Source organism: Antechinus flavipes, chromosome 2 (genome assembly GCF_016432865.1).
Source record: "Antechinus flavipes isolate AdamAnt ecotype Samford, QLD, Australia chromosome 2, AdamAnt_v2, whole genome shotgun sequence".
Classification (NCBI taxonomy): Eukaryota; Metazoa; Chordata; class Mammalia; order Dasyuromorphia; family Dasyuridae; genus Antechinus; species Antechinus flavipes.
The window spans coordinates 455,007,520-455,026,333 of record NC_067399.1 but is presented as its reverse complement, the minus strand read 5'-3'; the positions used below and the strand labels follow the sequence as shown (position 1 = coordinate 455,026,333).

Below are 18,814 nucleotides of genomic sequence, written 5' to 3'. Positions count from 1 at the left end.
AATGTAGTACTTTAAATTGATTGATAGGTAAGAATATACAGGTAGGCTATAAGGTGTATTTTTTTTCTTCCTCTAACTCTTTGTCTCCCTTCTTCTTAATCATCTCCCTTTCTTTGATCAGAGAGCAGAGAATGAAAAGCAGAGAACTTCTCCCAAAAACTCCATTTAAGGAGGGTATCCAGATCAGCTACTTCCAGGTGAACTTCTCTAGTTTTCATCATACACCTCCCTTTCTGCATCCTTTTATATACATTATCTTCCCCATTATATTATTAAGCTCCTTGAAGGGAAGGATTATATTTTGCCTTTTGTTGTATCTCCATTACTGAGCAAAGTGTCTAATACATAGTAGGCACTTAGTATAAATAAATCACAAAGACCATTAGCACATACCAGGGTTGTCATCTGCCTCAGTAGGAGTATCTGCACTATCTAAATTATTAATTTTTAAAGTTTTAAGGTAATAACAATTCACACTGTATATACAATATCTCAAAAGTCTCAAGAAAGATTTACACTTTAGCAGCTAAGACTTTGAGGATGCCCTTCCTACCTTAAAGTTCAAACCCCACTTTCTTCACAAGCCCAAAAGATTATATAAGTAAAATTACTCAAGTTTTACAGATGAGGAAAATGAGGCTGAGAGATGAAGGAATAGATCCACAATCACAAAACTAGTGAGCCAAAAGCTCCAGCCCTAGGCTTTCTATCCTATTCCAATCTTGTTCATCCATATTCTTTGAAAAGGTTAGGGTCCCAAAACCTATCAGGAAGGCTACTTCTCCTGGGAACCAGGATAGAAATAAGATCCCTAAGTGGAAATCTGAAACAGGATGGTGTGGAAAGAACCTTGAATTTGGTGTCAGAGTACCTAGGATCAAATCCTTTCTCTGTAATTTACTCTCAGTTATGTGACTTTTTGGTTTCTCTGGATCTAAGGTGTCTTGGTCTCAAAATTAGGGAATCAGTTGAGATAGGTTTGAAACACCCTTCTAACTCTAAATCTGACAGTTCCATTAAAAAAATAAGTGTCCACCAAATCCTGAATCCTGAGCTCACGAATATTAAAAATGTTTTTCCTCCCTTTAAAAAAAAAAAATATTACACTCATTCCAAGGGTGACAAAACAAAAGTTATTTTCTCTCTTAATATATGAAATAGCTACTTTCATGCAATATATAGCTGATCTGTCCTCCCAAAGAAATGTACAAGGTCTTCATTTTTAAATGTATTTTACACCTTGTTTTCTAGGACTTAAGATATCTCCAAAGAGTTCTATCCTTGTCTTCATTTCTCACCAAATAAATGCCAGACCTAACTCTTAAGTGTTACTCCTTTATGAGACTGGATAATAGTTAAAAATGTAACTAGCAGCAACAAAGCTAGCCTAGCTCTAACTTTCTAATTCTCAGATAGAAAACTTCATTCCAAAAAAATTGAAACAATCCTATCGAGATTCCAATTATGCAATTATTCATTGAATCATTTTCTTGACACTGGTAAATGGGTTTGGGGGAGGGGAACAGAACAAGAAGAGGGAATTTCCTTCTTTAGCCATAAATTGTATGCAAATAGGGTTTCGTTTCTGGCAGTCTGCTTGGGAGTGAGTATGTCTTCCATGAGCTAACCGTACTCACAGCTCCACTGGGAGGCTGCTCCTTTAATTCACCAACCGAAAAGTGGAAAAGGCTGCCTGGAGGCATCCCATTACAGGGGAATGAGCCAAGGATCAGGACTGCTATATAAACCCAGCAAAAGCTGGCTGTATTGGCTGCAGCCTCCCCTGCTGTCAAACTTCTCTTGCACACACACACACTCTCTCTCTCTCTCTCTCTCTCTCTCTCTCTCTCTCTCTCTGTTTCTCTCTCTCTCTCTCTCTCTCTCACACACACACACACACACACGCTCAACTCAAACAGTATCTCAGAGTATAAAGAAAACTTTACTGTTTTGACAAGAGGAGAGCAAGAAGGTGGGAGACCGCTTGCTAACTTTATTTATTTAATGAGGCCGTTCACTGTAGGATCTAACTTATATTCAAGTCTGGAAGGTAAGTTCATTCCATCATTATTACCCCCAAAAAATCACGTGTTTATATGTGTGTGTGTATGCATTTGATTCAATGAGTTTAAATGTATCATTCATGAACTTTAAAAAAGTTTCTGTAGAATTATATTTTTAACTATAAGAATTGTTTTTTAGGTGCCCTGTTTTGTTTTTGGTTTTTTTAATTTTTAATTTTTTTCTTGGTAATTTCCCTACTTCCATATCTAAGAAAAGCATCATTTCTTTAGCACTTTTCAGGAAGGAAGAAAGGGAGGGAGGGAGGGAGGAGGGAAGAGGGAGGATGACCAAAGGGAGGGAGGGAGGGAGGGAGGGAAGGAGGAAAGGAGAGAATGATGGAGAGAAGAAGGAAGAAAGGAAGGGAAGGAGGGAAGAAGAGAAGAAAGAAATGAGAGAGAGAGAGAAAGGTAGGAAGGGAGGGAGGAAAGGAGAGAGGGAGATGAAAGGAAAGAAGGAAGAAGGGAAAAAGGAAGGGAGGGAGGGAAAAAATGAAAATAATGATAGATCTAGGCAATGAATGACTTGAAACTTTGATGGAACTAAGGATAGAACCAATTCTAAAAGAATAAATGAATATAATAATTCACAGTTTTCTGACCCATTAAGTCTTAATTAAATGATGCTACTCTATAGATTTCCAATAAAGCTGTCTAATGTGTAGTGCCTATAAGTTCAAAGCTTCTATTACTGATATAATCCTTCTACTTTCTCTCTCACCTAAAACTTCTGCTCAACTTTTCTTTTACTCTATGAGATTCCCACTTCTATCTGAATTGTGGCTAGGACCCAAAAAGAGGTTCTTAATTCTATTCGTGAGCTGCTAACAAGGTCTTTTACTTCTTCAAAGTTTGTCCACATTTGCTCTCAATCCAAAAGTCAAAAGAGATACTTTACATGTTCAGTGGTATTCCTTGTGTTCTATCCTCCAACCCCCCTTCCTCCCTTCCCCCTATCTTGCCCTTTTTTTTACCTTGTCTATTTTTTGAGGGTTTCCAGCTCTATCAGCTGGACCTAGATGGATCTGTGTCTGTGTGTATATGCTAGATATGAATGATACCAGGCTGGCGGAGGTCTTGGAAAAGGTGGTTGTAGCACAAAGCTTTGTTTAAACAGCTGACTTCAAGACTTTACTACCTTAATAGCATTTTTTTAGTTACCACTTTGTGGGCTATGATTCTGAGCTCCTGCTTCTGGGAACACTCTGGCTTGTTTTCTTTGCTTGTAAAGACATTCAATCCAAAATGACATTTACTAAATGGGATAGTCCTTGGTAGTTCACTGGGAAAGCATTATATTGTATGTGAGACCCAGGCAGAGAACTCTGAGGTAAAATGAATGTCTCACTGTCTTTTTTTTTCTTTTATGGAGTTTCACCATATGTACTGGATGAATAAAAACTGCTTGCAGAAGACAGCTTTTCGCTTATCCAGGCAATTAGTTAGGTCCTGTTTGGAACTCTGTAGTTTGACTGGGTAGTGTTTTGGGGGCTTGCCCAGGCTTTGGAAGACTGAATAAATTAGTGGAAAGTACGTTGGCATCCTTTGCCATCTGAGTCCCTTTGAAAACTTTTATTGTGGGGTCCCCCGCCCCAGCTTTTGAGAATGGAGTGAAGCGTCTTACATGGTTGTTTTGTGTATTGAATTTACTTGGCTTCAGGGCACACATTAATGGGATACCTAGTGCTTTCTTCAACTGTGAGTTGGGTCAGGATAAAAGGCTGATGAATATAGCAATAGTCAACTATAAAGAAAGGCTATTTGAAAAAAGAAAGAAAGAAAGAAAGGAAACCCATAGCTCTTTGCTTTCTGTAATATCTGAATACACTGCCTAGTTATTAAAGCCTAGCCTTCTGCTTGTGTTCTCTACACCCATAGTCTTACTAAAATTTCATCTGCAATAATCCTTCAGGTTACTGTGAGTCAGAAGGGACACAAGGAGACATGCATCCATACTTGATCCCACATGATGCATTCATCTCAGTAACTTACTATTCATCCATTAGATCATTTCCTCATTAATTTAAACCTCAGGAAATAGACTGTTCAAGACAGGAGTCTTAATCCCAGACACACAGTGTTACCTTATTAATGGCAATGTTTCCTTCTGTGGGAAAAAGACAACAGACTTTGCATTTAATAACAACAACAACCACAACAAAAATGAAATAGCTGCTAGTCTTGGAACTTCAGGAAGAGTTCTCTACCAACTACAAAGTGTGATCAGATAGCCTGAGAATATCCTGATAGCTGTCAAAAGAGAGGAAGATTCCTTCCTCTATGCACCTTCCCAAATCAAACCTCACAAATGCATACCCAATTTATGATAGCCATATACAATCTACTTTTCAAGGTGACTCTCTTAAGCAAGCAATCAGGAGACCTGGTTCCAGTCCTGACACTGTCCCAAAGTACCAGCCTAACCTTCATTTCATCTATCTATGCCTTCATTTCCAGAGCTGAAAAATGATGATAAAGTCATTGCTTTCCTACTTGGGATCATAAGATTTACAACTGAAAAAGGCTATTATAAATCACCCAGCCAAACTCCTTAATTTTATAAATAAGGAAACTGAGGTCCAAAGTAGAGGAATGACCTTATTCAAGAAGTAAAAGTAATAAGTAAGTAAAAGAATCAGGATTGAAATTAGCATGGAGCCAGATCCTCTGCCTCCTTTTCACAACACTATGGTGCTTCTCCATAGTCATATCTGAAGAGTCAAAGGAAATAACAAAGACAAAAGATATAATAGAAGTTCTAAAGGCCCTTTGCAAAATCTTATTTTTATTCCTCAAAATACATGCTAAATATCAATAACTATAACTACTCATATTGTATAGCACTCTAAGGTTCATTATAGTAATCCTGTGAAGTAGCTAGCATTATGATTACATCCATTTGACAGATAAGTAAACTGAGGTTCTGAGAAGCAGTAACTCACCCATGGTCACCTACCTTGTAAATGTCTAAGATAGAATTTAATAGGATCATTGGTTTTAATGTTGGAAAAGACTTTAACTTTCATTCTACAGATGAGGAAGCTGAGATCTATGTGTAAGTAAAGTGATTTTTCCAAAGATTCGGTAGCAAAGTAAAGTTCAAATCCAGATCTTTTAACTGCATGTCTTTCCACTGTTCCTCCAAGGAAATCTTTCTATATTGTTTATTTAGTTTGGGGAAACTTAAAAAAAAAGAAACAAAAATCTTGAGCAGTAAATTTTTTCACACTAATGGCAATCTCAGAGGCTCACAATGTGGAAGTGCCTATCTAAGGATAATTGTAAGGTAAAATGAGATAATATATACATATATATATGTGTGTGTGTGTGTGTGTGTGTGAGTGTGTGTGTGAGAAGTTTTATAAATCTTAGAGCACTATATAGATATTAGATATGAATATAAGCCTCAAAGCTAAGAGTAAATAATAATTATAATTAAAAGGCAGCTTGGTTTAACTGTCTTGAGGGTCACAAAGCCTTGAGTGTGGGTCCCACTTCTGATATGGGCTGGCAGTTTGACCCTTCAATACAATTCTCTTAGCAACTCAATTCTCCAGGTAAATCTCTAAGACTGTAAGTTTCAGAGGAAATGTGGATATGCCCAGTTGGAAGACATTCCTCATTGCTCTTCAGATGCTCCCTATGCTGATGAAATCCTAGGTCTGGGAATTAGAATAGGATAGATTTCACATTTATATGGTGCTATAAATTTCATATAGAACTTTCCTCACAAAAAAATTTTAGATAGATAGTATGCACATTATTACTGTCACTTGACAGATGAGCAAACTGAGGCTCCACAAGATTAAGTGTCTTGCCCAAGGTCATAGGTTATTAAAGAAGAATGAAACTTGTGAGTTTCCCTTTAGCCTTTCTGAACTCATCTAGAATTGCAAATAGTGCTATCGGGTATTCCAGAGGCTATTCAGTAGGATTGGCTCAGGGACAGAGGATTACTAGGGGAGGACTGGATCTTAGTACTTTTGCAGAATGACTCTGCTTACTATCACCTTACACTGATGTTTGCGGAAGATGAGGTCAGTTTGTCTAACTCAGTCTGGAGATGGGAAAAGTTCAAATTACAATGAAATTAATTGGTACAGTCAGTCAGCTAAATTTCAGTCCTGAAAAGCAAGTATTAGGCTAAAAATATTTTAAAGATTTTTCACAGGAGGCCAGAATAGGGCAAATAAATTATTCTGTGCCTTTCCTGAAACTACCAAATTTGAAAATGGTTAATTTATTTGTTGGAGAAAACACAGTTGATGGATTCCTCGGTCTTAAGCAAGAGAGAGGTCAGGATGAAAGTGGAAGGACCTCACTTAAGAACCAAGCCTCTAATAGTTACAGCTGAATTAATCAGGTTCTTATAGAATCCACCGCCATCTACCCATTTACTTATCTCCTCCCAGTTCACTCCCTTTCAGTCAGGCCACCAGTTATTCCAGGGAATCCCTTTCAATCCATTCCCCAGCCAACTGAAACACCCTCGACATGTGGGAAAAATTAGCTTTTGGGCTGCCTTCCAAAGAGTAAAATCCCCCAAAGAATGAAGGAGCTCACCTCTGCAAGGGAGTTAGAAGGGGGGAGGGGAGACTGGGATTAGGGTAGAAGGAGGTATAATCACATCGTTCAGGATGTAAGGAGCTTTTGCAAAGAAAAGAAACACTATGAAGGCAATTCTTTCCTTTGACCAAAAGGAGTAAAAAATATGTTGGATCTATTGAATGATTCTAATATTATCTATTAGAAATGGGGAAGAGCAGGAAGAGGAGCAAGAATCTTCCCTATAATCCTATTTATCATCAAAGATTAAATTATTAAATGCAACATGTCAGTTATTTTCTATTTCCTCTTCACCCATGAATCAGGCAGAAAGCCAAAAGAATTCTCCCTTACTGTGCCATTCTGTATTAAGTTAAATCCCTCCTTGAACCTTCATGCAAATGAAAATTATGTCTCATATTTCTGGTCCTCAGTTTCCTCACCAACAAAATGGGGAAAATATTTTCCTTACCCACCTAAGAGATTTACAGGAAAGATTTGATAGGATCATCACAGTACACTCTTTGGCACGAGGGCTGATCCTTTGGGTATAGGGGGAAATATGATTGCAAATGAAGATGATGTAAAAAAAAGATATCTATTTGTTGTTGTTCTTGTTGTTTGGTTGATTTAAGTCATATTCTATTCTTCATGACCCCATCTTGTGTCTTGGCAAAGATACTTGGAGAGATTTGCGATTTCCTTCTCCAGCTCATTTTAGAGATGAGAAAACTGAGGCAAACAAGGTTAAGTGACTTATCTAGGGTCATTCCACTATTAAGTGTCAGAGGTTGGATTTGAACTCAATTTCTCCTGACTTCAGACCCAGGGCTATATCCACCATACCAATTAACTGCAAAGATATTCTTTAAAGTATTTTTGAAAGATCTATAAGTGTTATTAATACCATTATGTTTTTGATTTACTTGTGAGTGGAAAGTTTTTAAAGGTTAATTCATTGTAAGTCAATGATAACAATAGGTGAAATGTCTAGAGCATTTTAAGGTTTGCAAATCCCTTTACAAATCTGATCTCATTTTGCTCCTCTCAACAACCTTGTGAACTAAGTGCTACAGTTGGGAACATTGAGACTTTTTGTGATTAAATGATTATCAGAATCACTCAGTATTATAATTGCAATTAATTTATTTTTTGCTGAGGCAGTTGGGGTTAAGTGATTTGCACAGGGTCACACAGCTAGGAAGTATTAAGTGTTTTGAGGTCAGATTTGAACTCAGGTCCTCCTTCCTGACTTCAGGGCCACTGCTCTATCTACTGCACTATCTAGCTGCCCCTTATAACTGCAATGTAGACCCTGATCTCCTAATTAAAGTCAGCATTCTATTCTGGTACAGTTGTTTGCTGCCTCTCAGCTACTGGATTCAGAATCTTGACATTTTCTCTAATTTACAAGTCCTGAGTTGTGTTACTTTCAAGTAGACTATATAACCTTTTATCTATTCCCCGAACTCCACCTGGTCTTACAGGTTCATGGGAAATGAAACATTCCTCTTCCTAATGTGTCCTTACTGAAGCTTCTATTACTTTTTACCCACTTGGAAAGGCATTTTCCTCAAGTTATTCCTTGCTCCTGACTGCTTATCCAGAAAATCTTTCATCTACACTAAGGGTTCTTAAAATAAAGCATTGACAGAAGAAGTAGGAGGAGACCATAAACTTGGGTAAAAAAAATAATAGCATCTTTATTTTTTCTTTGTAATCTCAGATATTGTCTTTTATGCATTTAAAATATTCTTTTGAGAAGAGAGCCATTAGTTTTACCAGACTGCCAAAAGGGTCCTTAGCATTAAAAAAAAAAATTAAGAACCTTGCTCAAGAAGTATAGAATTTTAAATCTAGATACAATCTTTTTATTATGTTTTTTATTTACAAAATATATGCATGGGTAATTTTTCATCATTGACCCTTGCAAAACCTTCTGTTCCAACTTTTCCCCTCCTTCTCCCCACCTCCTCCCCTAGATGGCAGGTAGACCCATACATATTAAATATGTTAAAATATATGTTAAATGCAATATATGTATACATATTTATATAGTTACCTTGCTGTACAAGAAAAAAATGTATTTAGAAATAAGGTAAAAATAGCCTGAGAAGGCAAAAATGCAAGCAGACAATAACAGAAAGAGTAGAAATGCTATGCTGTGGTCCACAATCATTTCCCATAGTTCTTTTGCTGGGTGTAGCTGATTCTCTTCATTATTGAACAATTGGAACTGATTTGGTTCATCTCATTGTTGAAGAGAACCATGTCCATCAGAATTGATCATCATATAGTATTGTTGTTGAAGTGTATAATGATCTTCTGGTTGTGCTCATTTTATTTAGCATCGATTCATATAAGTCTCTCCAAGGCTCTCTGAAATGATCCTGGTGGTCATTTTTTTTTACAAAACAGTAATATTCCATAACATTTATATGCCACAATTTATTCAGCCATTCTCCAATTAATGGGTATCCATTCAATTTCCAGTTTCTAGCCACTACAAAAAGGGCTTCCACAAACATTTTTGCACATATGGGTCCCTTTCCCTTCTTTAAGATCTTTTTGGGATATAAGCCCAGTAGTAACGTTGCTGGATCAAAGGGTATGCAGTTTAGTAACTTTTTGAGCATAGTTCCAAATTGCTCTCCAGAATGGTTGGATGATTCACAATTACACCAACAGTGTATCAGTGTCCCAGTTTTCCCACATCCCCTTTAACATTCATTATTATCTTTTCCTAGCCAATTTGAGAGGTGTGTAGTGGTATCTCAAGAGTTGTCTTAATTTGCATTTCTCTGATCAATAATGATTTGGATCGTCTTTTCATATGGCTAGAAATAGTTTCAATTTCTTCATCTGAAAATTGTTCTTATCTTTTGTCCATTTATCAATCGGAGAATGGCTTGATTTCTTATAAATTAGAATCAGTTCTCTATATATTTTGGAAATGAGGCCTTTATCAGAACCTTTGACTGTAAAAATGTTTTCCCAGTTTATTGTTTCCCTCCTAATCTTGTCTCCACTACTTTTGTTTGTACAAAAACTTTTTAACTTGATATAATCAAAATTATCTATTTTGTGATCAGTAATTATCTCTAGTTCTTCTTTGGTCACAAATTCCTTCCTCTTCCACAGGTTTAAGAGGTAAACTATCCTCTGTTCCTCTAATTTATTTATAATATTTTTTATGCCTAGATCATGAACCCATTTTGACCTTATCTTGGTGTACAGTGTTACATATGGGTCAATGCCTAGTTTCTGCCATACTAATTTCCAATTTTCCCAGCAGTTTTTGTCAAACAGTGAATTCTTATCCCAAAAGCTGGGATCTTTGGGTTTGTCAAACATTAGATTATTATAGTTAGTGACTATTTTGTCCTGTGAAGCTAACCTATTCCACTGATCACCTGGTCTATTTTTTAGCCAATACCAAATGGTTTTGGTGATCACTGCTTTATAATATAGTTTTAGATCTGGCACAGCTAGGCCACCTTCATTTGATTTTTTTTTTCATTAGTTCCCTTGAAAGTCTTGACTTTTTGTTCTTCCAGATGAATTTTGTTATTTTTTTCTAGGTCATTAAAATAGTTTTTTGGGAGTCTGATTGGTATAACACTAAATAAATAGATTAGGTAGTATTGTTGACTTTATTATATTCACTAGATATATCCAAGAGCACTTAATATTTTTCCAATTGTTTAGATCTCTCTTTATTTGTGTGGAAATGTTTTGTAGTTTTGCTCATATAGTTTCTGACTTTCTCTTGGCAGCTAGATTCCCAAATATTTTATACTATCAACAGTTATTTTAAATGGATTTCTCTTTGTATTTCTAACTGTTGGATTTTGTTAGTGATATATAAAAATGCTGATCATTTATGTGGATTTATTTTGTATCCTGCAACTTTGCTAAAGTTGTGGATTATTTCTTATAGCTTTTTAGTAGAATCTCTGGGGTTCTCTAAGTATACCTTCATCTGCAAAGAGTGAGAATTTGGTTTCCTTGTTACCTATTCTAATTCCTTTAATCTCTTTTTCATCTCTTATTGCTGAAGCTACCATTTCTATATTGAATAGTAATGGCGGTAATGGGCAACCTTGTTTCACTTCTAATCTTATTGGGAATGGTTCCAGTTTATCCCCATTACATGTGATGCTTACTGACGGTTTTAAATAGATGCTACTGACTATTTTAAGTAAAAATCCATTTATTCTTATACTCTCTAGTGTTTTTAATAGGAATGGATGTTGGATTTTGTCTAGATACAATCTTAAATGTCCCCTATTCCTCATGAGGAAACTAAGGCAGAGAATGATGGGATGACTTACTTCACATCATAGAATTTGTTCACTGGATTTGTTCAGTGTTCCGTGTCATTGAGAGTTCTCCAAATAGAATGATTTCATTGCATGATATGCACTCTCTGACACTGGAAAGTCACTTGACAAGTAAACCAAAAAGAGAACTTTTATGATGGAAAGGAAGGTAGTCCTCTAGGATATGTTCCAAAATCTGATTATTTTATTGCTAATTAAAAAGACCCTAATGAATCATTGACAATTTGTTTTCAAAGTGTTTTGCTCAGTATGAGATATTCCTTAGCTAGGAGAATAGTCTAGAAAGTTTCTTTAATTCTTCCCTTTCTTCTGATTGCTTTGACCTTATTTCTGAATCCCCTACTATGTTGAGGACTACTGAGCAGGTCTGAGGATCCTCAGATCCTCCTACTTCAACATCTGGTTAGACAGATTTGGCTTCCACTAAGCTTCCATGTAAACATTAAGTAAAACCATGGATACCAGTTAATGTTCATCCATAACAGAAACGTGACTTCAGTATAAGTTAAACATAAATGAAAGGTCTTAAGCCCAAGAACAGCATCCCTGAATATACTTGGGAAATTCATCATCTATATAGCTTCCTAACTGGGCAAATGTTTGCCCCACACATCAGTATTCATAACAAAAGAGCTTTTAATGTCTTAGAGTCCCTGAAATTTCATTAAAATTTTATCCCACAAGGCACTATCAGAGCCTGCAGCATATCATGGCACATTACACGTATGTTAGGAACTTGGCAAGAGTGACATCCACCTGGCCCTTGCTTGCAATACATCCTCCGATCAGGTTTCCTCTGAGAGTCTTTCTCATATAGACTGGTGTACATTTATCTGGGTCTCCCTATCCACAAAGGGCCTTTGCATCTGAGAAAACTATGAAAAATGCTTTCTACATCAGCTGTAGTCAAGACAAGAAAAAGCAAAGAAATGTTGGCTCCAATTAAGTCTCTGTAACTTTATCCAAAAATTGATAAAATTCTCGAATATGTATAAAAAAGACTTTAAAAATCCCTGAGTTTAATTCATTTATTTTAATGATGAGGATTTCATAGGCACTGAGAGTACAAATAAATCCATAGCTGAGGGAGAATAAAGAAAAATCCATTAGATCGAGAGTTCTTAATTTTTTTGTGTGAGCTATTGACCCAAATTTTGGCAGACATTATAGCTACTATCTATTTCCTCGGAAAATCTTTAAATGAATTAAAAAAAAAAAAACTAGATTACAAAAGAAACCAACTGAATTGAAATAGTTATCAAAATATTGTTAAAAGTTTATAAGATATTTAAGAATTATACTAGAGAAATATTTGAATAATATGACAAAGATAAAGATAATCTTGATTAGAAAATCATTCTGAAAACTATTAAACAATATCTAATAATATCAAGTAATTGGTCTTATAACTAAACCACAGAATATGAGAGCTGAGAGATACATAGAATGTTAGAGCTGGTAAAGACCTTAGAACAGTAATAGAATCTCAGAACTGGTAGGAATTTTGGATTCTATATCTGAATACTGGTTCTTCAACTTATTAATTTTCTAACTTTAGACAAGTCATTTAATCTCTTTGTGACTCAATTTGTCATTTATAAAATTGATAGGACTAGAAAATCCTCAAGTCTTTTCCAACCTTATATCTTATAAATATTTATGCATGAGATTTTCTTATTCATACAACTAATTTTGTGGATGAATGGACTGAGGCCCACAAAGATAAAACGACTATGTGAAGTTACTCTGCCAGTAAAGTAGAGAATAATAGAGAAGTATCAAAGGAGTGGAAGAAGAATTTAGCACATAGAAATTTTGTGAAGATGAAAATATGACCCTGGATTAGGTGCTGGATCTAGAATCAAAGAGACTCATTTTCCCGAGTTCAAATCTGGCTTCAAACAAACACTTACTAGCTATGTGACCCTGGGCAAGTCATTTAACCCTGTTTTCCTCAGTTCCCTCATCTATAAAATGAGCTGGACAAGGAAAGTTTAACTATTCCAGTATCTTTGCCAAGAAAATCCCAAATGGGTCATGAAGAGTTGGATACAACTAAAACAGCTGAATAACAATATGTGACAGAAAAGCAAATGCACACAAATAAGTTTATTAGTTTTTCATTTGTAGACACTTTTTTGAAAAACATTTGTGTTTTACTTCATTATGTAGAGACAGATCATTTCATCAGCAGGAATACTTCTAATTCAAAGGAATAGCTGAAGATACTAAGCACTTAAGGGGAGTTGCTTCTGTTTGTAAGTCTCTCATTGCATTCCATAATAAAAGCACGTGCTTACATCAAAGCCATTCTCCAAATATGGAGTGATAGAGTGAGTAGAAGTCAGCTATTTCTCTTTATTTCAAGATTTTTTTCTATCCTCCACAAAAGAGACAGGCACATAGATGAGAGGGGAGGGGAGGAGAGGAGAGAGAAATTGATTCTGCAACTAGCATAACTGGTCATTTAGTGTTTTTTTTTCCTTCAGGGGCAAGGAAGCTGCTAGTAGCATTTCTCAGCACCTCCCCTTCTCATACTCCCACTGCCTTAGCATTTATGCATAAAGCAGAGAGCTGAGGCCAGGTTCCTGCTTCACCCTCTTTGTGCTCACAGCAATGTGGGATGATGTCATAATAACCAGCAGGAGGCCAAGACAAGCAGTGGAATAGGAAACCGTCTCAAGAGACTGACTTCAAGGAACAGTCCTTGTTCTCCATGGTGCCAATGGGGACAAGCAAAGCGGGCCTCCTGGTGATTTTTGGAAAGCCAGTACCAAGGACAGAGGATGTCTGGCCAGGGATTTGATGCTGTCTGAATAACCACAGGCAGCTGAAATGCTGGCACAGGTACTTCATGCAGGCAGGCAGGAAGTCACTACCTAGTGAGAGACAGCAAAAGCCTTTGGAGAGGATTGAGAATAAGTACTCATTCATTCCTTGGAGCCATGTGAAGCTCATATCCCTGACTGGACTTTCAGGAACAGAAAATGGCAACAATAGGATTGTCCCATATGGGGTAGGAGACTGGAGCAAATTTTAGCCTCCCTGTTCCCAATATTTTTATTCAACTGTAATCAAGAGAGAGTGAACTTGAATAGTATAATGGCAAAGGTACAAAACCAGGAGTCAGGAGACCCAGAGGCCGAGGCCCTAGTTCCAATACTTAGTAGCTGTGAGAACATAAGTGATTTAACTTGACTGAGCTTCAGTTTCCTCACTGTAAAATAAAAACAAACAAAAGAATTGTTCTGTTTACTTCCTGACTTATGAGGAAAGCACTTTATAAACCATAGAGACCTGTAGAAATAGTACTTCTTATTAATAATGGGCATCAAGATAAAGAGCAGTCTAGAATGTAAGCAATGTTAAGATCCTAACAGAGTAGAATCTCTTTATTTCAGAGATAGGGAGTTTAATACACAGAGATGAGGTGACTTTCCCAAGATCACACAAGTCATTAGTGACACGATAAGGGGAAGGAACATTGGGCAGAAAATTGTGAGACCTGTTGCTAACTCATTGTGAATAAGATAAAAGGAAGTGAAGAAGCACTTATTAGATACCTATTATGTGCTGGTGTTTTTGCTAAGCACTTTACAAATATTATTTCATGTGTTCCTCACAACAAGCTTGTGAAGGAGGTACTATTATTACTCTTCATTACACAAACAAGGAAACTAAAACAAAAAGAGGTTAAATGGCTTGTCTAGAATCTCACAGCTAGTCAGTGTCTGGAGTCAATTTTGAACTCAGTTCTTTTGCACTCCAGGCTTAAAGATCCATTCTCTTTTCCACCTAACTGCTTATATGAACTTGAACAAATTATTTTATATCTGAGGATCTTAATATTTCTACAAAAGAAGAGCTTCCAACTAGAGGATCTCTAAATATCCATCCAGCTATGATATTTCATGGTCTTATGATTATCTGCCCTCATTGTTAATTCTTCTGGTTAGCTATTCTGTTGCTTCATTATATCATAGAAGGGACTGAGTTTTCAAATATATGCCACTATATCACAAGCTATGACAGATTTTATCAAGCTGAAAATCATAACTTATACGTTAATATTTTCCAAGCCTTTCCTCACAAACATCGGTAAAAAAAATAGTTCAAGTATTGTAATCATTTTACAGAAGAGAAAACCAAGGCTGAGAGTTTTCGTATTATTTGTTCCTAGTTTTTTCAATGGTCTAGTCAAACTGGTCTTTTTTCTATCTCTGATTCATTTCACTCTATTTTCCAATGCTGACTTTTTATACTGGCTTTCCCCATTTACCCAGAACCCATTTCTCCGTGCCTCAACCTCTTTCCAAACATAGTTTCCTTCAAAATCTAGTCCAAGATCTAGAACTATCTTCTACATGGAGCTCTTCCTGATCTGACCCACTAGATGTATCATTCCCACTAAAATCACCTTATACTTTTACCACTAAAATCATTCTGCATCAATATTGTATGTATTTCATATATATACCAAAGTGTACATGTCTCCTCCTTTACTCTGATTCTGATAAAATGTAGGCTTCTTGAGGACAAGTTACTGTTTTAGTTTTTGGTCTTTGTAGCCCCAACACTTACCTGCCACAAAACAGGTCATAAATGTTTTTCAATTATCTAATTGATTCAAATGACTGAAATGTCTGAGGCAAGCTTCAAACCTGGTCTCACCATTCCAAAGCAAAGAGCTATGAAGCTCTTTCCATGAAGCTATACTTCAAACATGGTTCTCATAAAAGTTTGTGCATCTGTTGTCCAAGGTAAAGTCTAGTTGAGTATGAAAAAGCTAATCCCTAGGTTGGCCACAGACTGATTGGTAGATATTTCAACCACAGCAGCTCTTAAAAACCTGAAGGGATTGTGTTCTATGGCAATGAAAGGAATGTTCACACCAATGAAATCAGGGATTCTTGATACATTGATGTATATGTTACCTTCCTTCTCATTTAATACTACTTTATGTACAAAATGAAACATGAGTATGATATGATAGCCAAAGAGGAAATTTCTTGCCAACAGGTAGAATAAGAGAAAACTTCTCAAATAAAGTATAGGAGTCTAACTCCAGCGAATAGGATGAGTGTGGGTATGAAATGAAGATGCACGAGCCAGGTGGGATTTGTCTAAGCAGTCCATTTATTGATCTGAGAGCCAGGGTTTATTATACTCTTTAAATTAGTGCTACATTAATATTAGGATTAAGCTAGCATTGCATTAACACCAGAATTAAACTAATGTTGCATTAACACCAGATGTCTTCAAGTGGCACTGTGTACCTTCCAGGGTTAAAGTATATACCATACTTCGACATTTCAGTTTGATATGAACCTTAAATAGTAACTAGCATTAACAATAACAGAGTCGTAAATAACAGTAACTAGCAGTAACAATGTATCTATCATAACAGAGTCATAAATAGTATAGTTCATGATGCTTTGTTCCTGTTACATGCATTCTTCACCAAGATTATCCTAAATTTATCTTCAAGCATGTCTTTCACTCATTGTTACAGGAGACAGTGAGCCAATGCTTTGAAGTGTATGCTCTTACAGAGAGCAAGTCTCAAGTAATACCTGGACCGTACTCTTCCTGTACATGGACTTATTCAATGCTGGTCCTTTTCAAGAGGAGACAAATTTTAATTGGCATTGATAGCATAGAAACTCCACAAGATAAAGGAGAAAAGGGGTGAATTCCAGTTCAATCAACAAACATTTTTTGAGCTGACCATATGCAAGGTCCCATCCATGATACAAGAATGAACAACTAGAAATATTCTTTCTCTCAGGAGTTTACAATGTAGGAGCAGGGGAAAAGAGAGCCACCTCCTTTTCTGTTACTCCCCACAATGGTTTCCATCTCTGACTGTCCTCAGTCACTGTCCCTCTAAAGCACAGACCTAGAGTAGGTATCCTAGAAATGCTTCAAGCAGAGTGAGGTTGGGTAATTTGGTTTTACAATGTAGACTCACTTTGGCAATATATAAAACAATAAGTAGTACATGAAAATTTTTATCCCCATGATTGGTGTGGGGAGGAGCAGAGCTCTATGATTTCATTATGCAGTTCATAATCTTGAGAGCTACCTAAGACGCTTCCATTTTAGAGAGAAGGAAACTGAGGCCCAAGGGAGTTAAATTAATCACTCATGGCCACACCACTAATGAGTATCAAAGGAAGAATTTGAATCTGACCTCATCGCATTACAGAATAGGTTACTAGGTATAAAGGATACATATCAAGGGGAGTTAAGGATTAGTTGCCTTAGAAGTGTAGAGCTCAGGCTAGAAACTCACCTTTTATTGCCACCATTAGCTCCTATTCACTGCTGAGATCATTAAGAGATCTGCTGGCCCATTCGTGCCTGGGTCTCTATTTGGAAGCTCATCAGAGGCCGAATGGAAATCATTGATCTGGCACAGGACTTTTCCTGAGGGGAAGTCAATGCCTTTGGGAAGTACAGAGAGGTCAGGCATTTTACCATTTCTAACTCTCCTAGGGTTTAAAGCATGATGGGTGATTTTTACAGAATGATTTGGCATAAAAGCCCCTTTAGTTGGTGTCTTTCTATTTATGGGAACTGCACTGATTGAAGTATTCACCTTATGAAGACTGACATAAATTCTGCATTCTCAGAGAAGGGGAAACATAAGCTACGAATGTGGAGCAAACTATTTAGGCAATGGGATTCTGGAATGCCAAAAGGCAAACACAAAATTTTTTCTTGCTTTTTATCATGGACATTATTGACTAACTCACTTTGTGCCATTAGCACTTCTGGCCTAGGGGCAGGAAAGATTCCCTCAGATATTCCCCCACCCTTACCCAAAAGCTGCTTCCTTGCTGATGTGATCTGTTTCTGATTCCTAAATGATGCCAAATATTACTTTGTGTTAGTATAAAATGCTTAGTGCAAAATAAACTCTAAGAAGTAATAAGATAGTGGAAAGAGGATCTAGCTTCTTCTATTCCCACCTCTGTATTAGTTGTACCTACATCAGGCTCTCTCAGCTTCAGGATTCCGGTCTGTGAAATGAACCACATGATCTCTCAAGTTGCCTGCAGCTCAGAGATTCTTTGTGCTGAGGGCCCTTTCTATGGTAATGTGCCATTCTCTTACCTTGGTTTGAATGTTCCTCATATTCCCTACATACGAAAGTTTCTTTTAGTTCTGACATTAACTGTTCTATATTCCAATTCTAATACTTTATTCCATGCACCAGTTGGTAAATTTCACCAGGGCTAAATTTCTCTACATATTTTTCTTTTTCATAAATTACTATTTCTAAAAAGTTGAGATCTTCAGACCTTCTGAAATGATTTCATTTCCTAATATGTGTGCAGTTTTTCATTCTCTTTCTCATAGTCTTTACTTATGTCTCTATCTCTTTCTGCTTCTATCTCAAGAGTGATAGGAGAAAAAAAAGAGTAGAAATAGACAGAGACAAAGAGACAGAGACAGACACAAACATAGAAACACAGAAAGAAAGCCAGAGAAAGAAGAGAGAGAGAAAGAGTGCATGAGACTCTTATTCTTGCAGGATACTCTGATAATCCTTCTCTCCTGGACTTCCATCTTCATTTACTAACATTCATTCCAGCCCAATTTCTCAATGAACAGGGTGATTTAGGGTGCTTAAAATTATCTGGTAAACTGTCTCTCCTGAAATTTGGAGTAGGCCTACAATGCTCAGCACAAGTGGGCATTTAATAAATGCTTATTCTGTTATGTCAGTTCTGAAGTTTCATATAGGAATCAATGTAGCCAGACATCTGTCCTATAGATTCCATGTTAGTGGTGCCTACATTTTAGGAATGGAAGGAATGACATTCAAATAAGTGACTGAATTTTCCAACCCTGCTAGTT

The 18,814-nt window shown here is 36.6% G+C and overlaps 1 protein-coding gene across 2 annotated transcripts in view; it reads left to right on the top strand.

Moving 5' to 3' along the window:
- TNC (tenascin C) overlaps positions 1–18,814 on the top strand; it is a 731,463-nt gene that overhangs the window by 623,686 nt on the left and 88,963 nt on the right. The gene's annotated exons all lie outside the window — the stretch shown is intronic.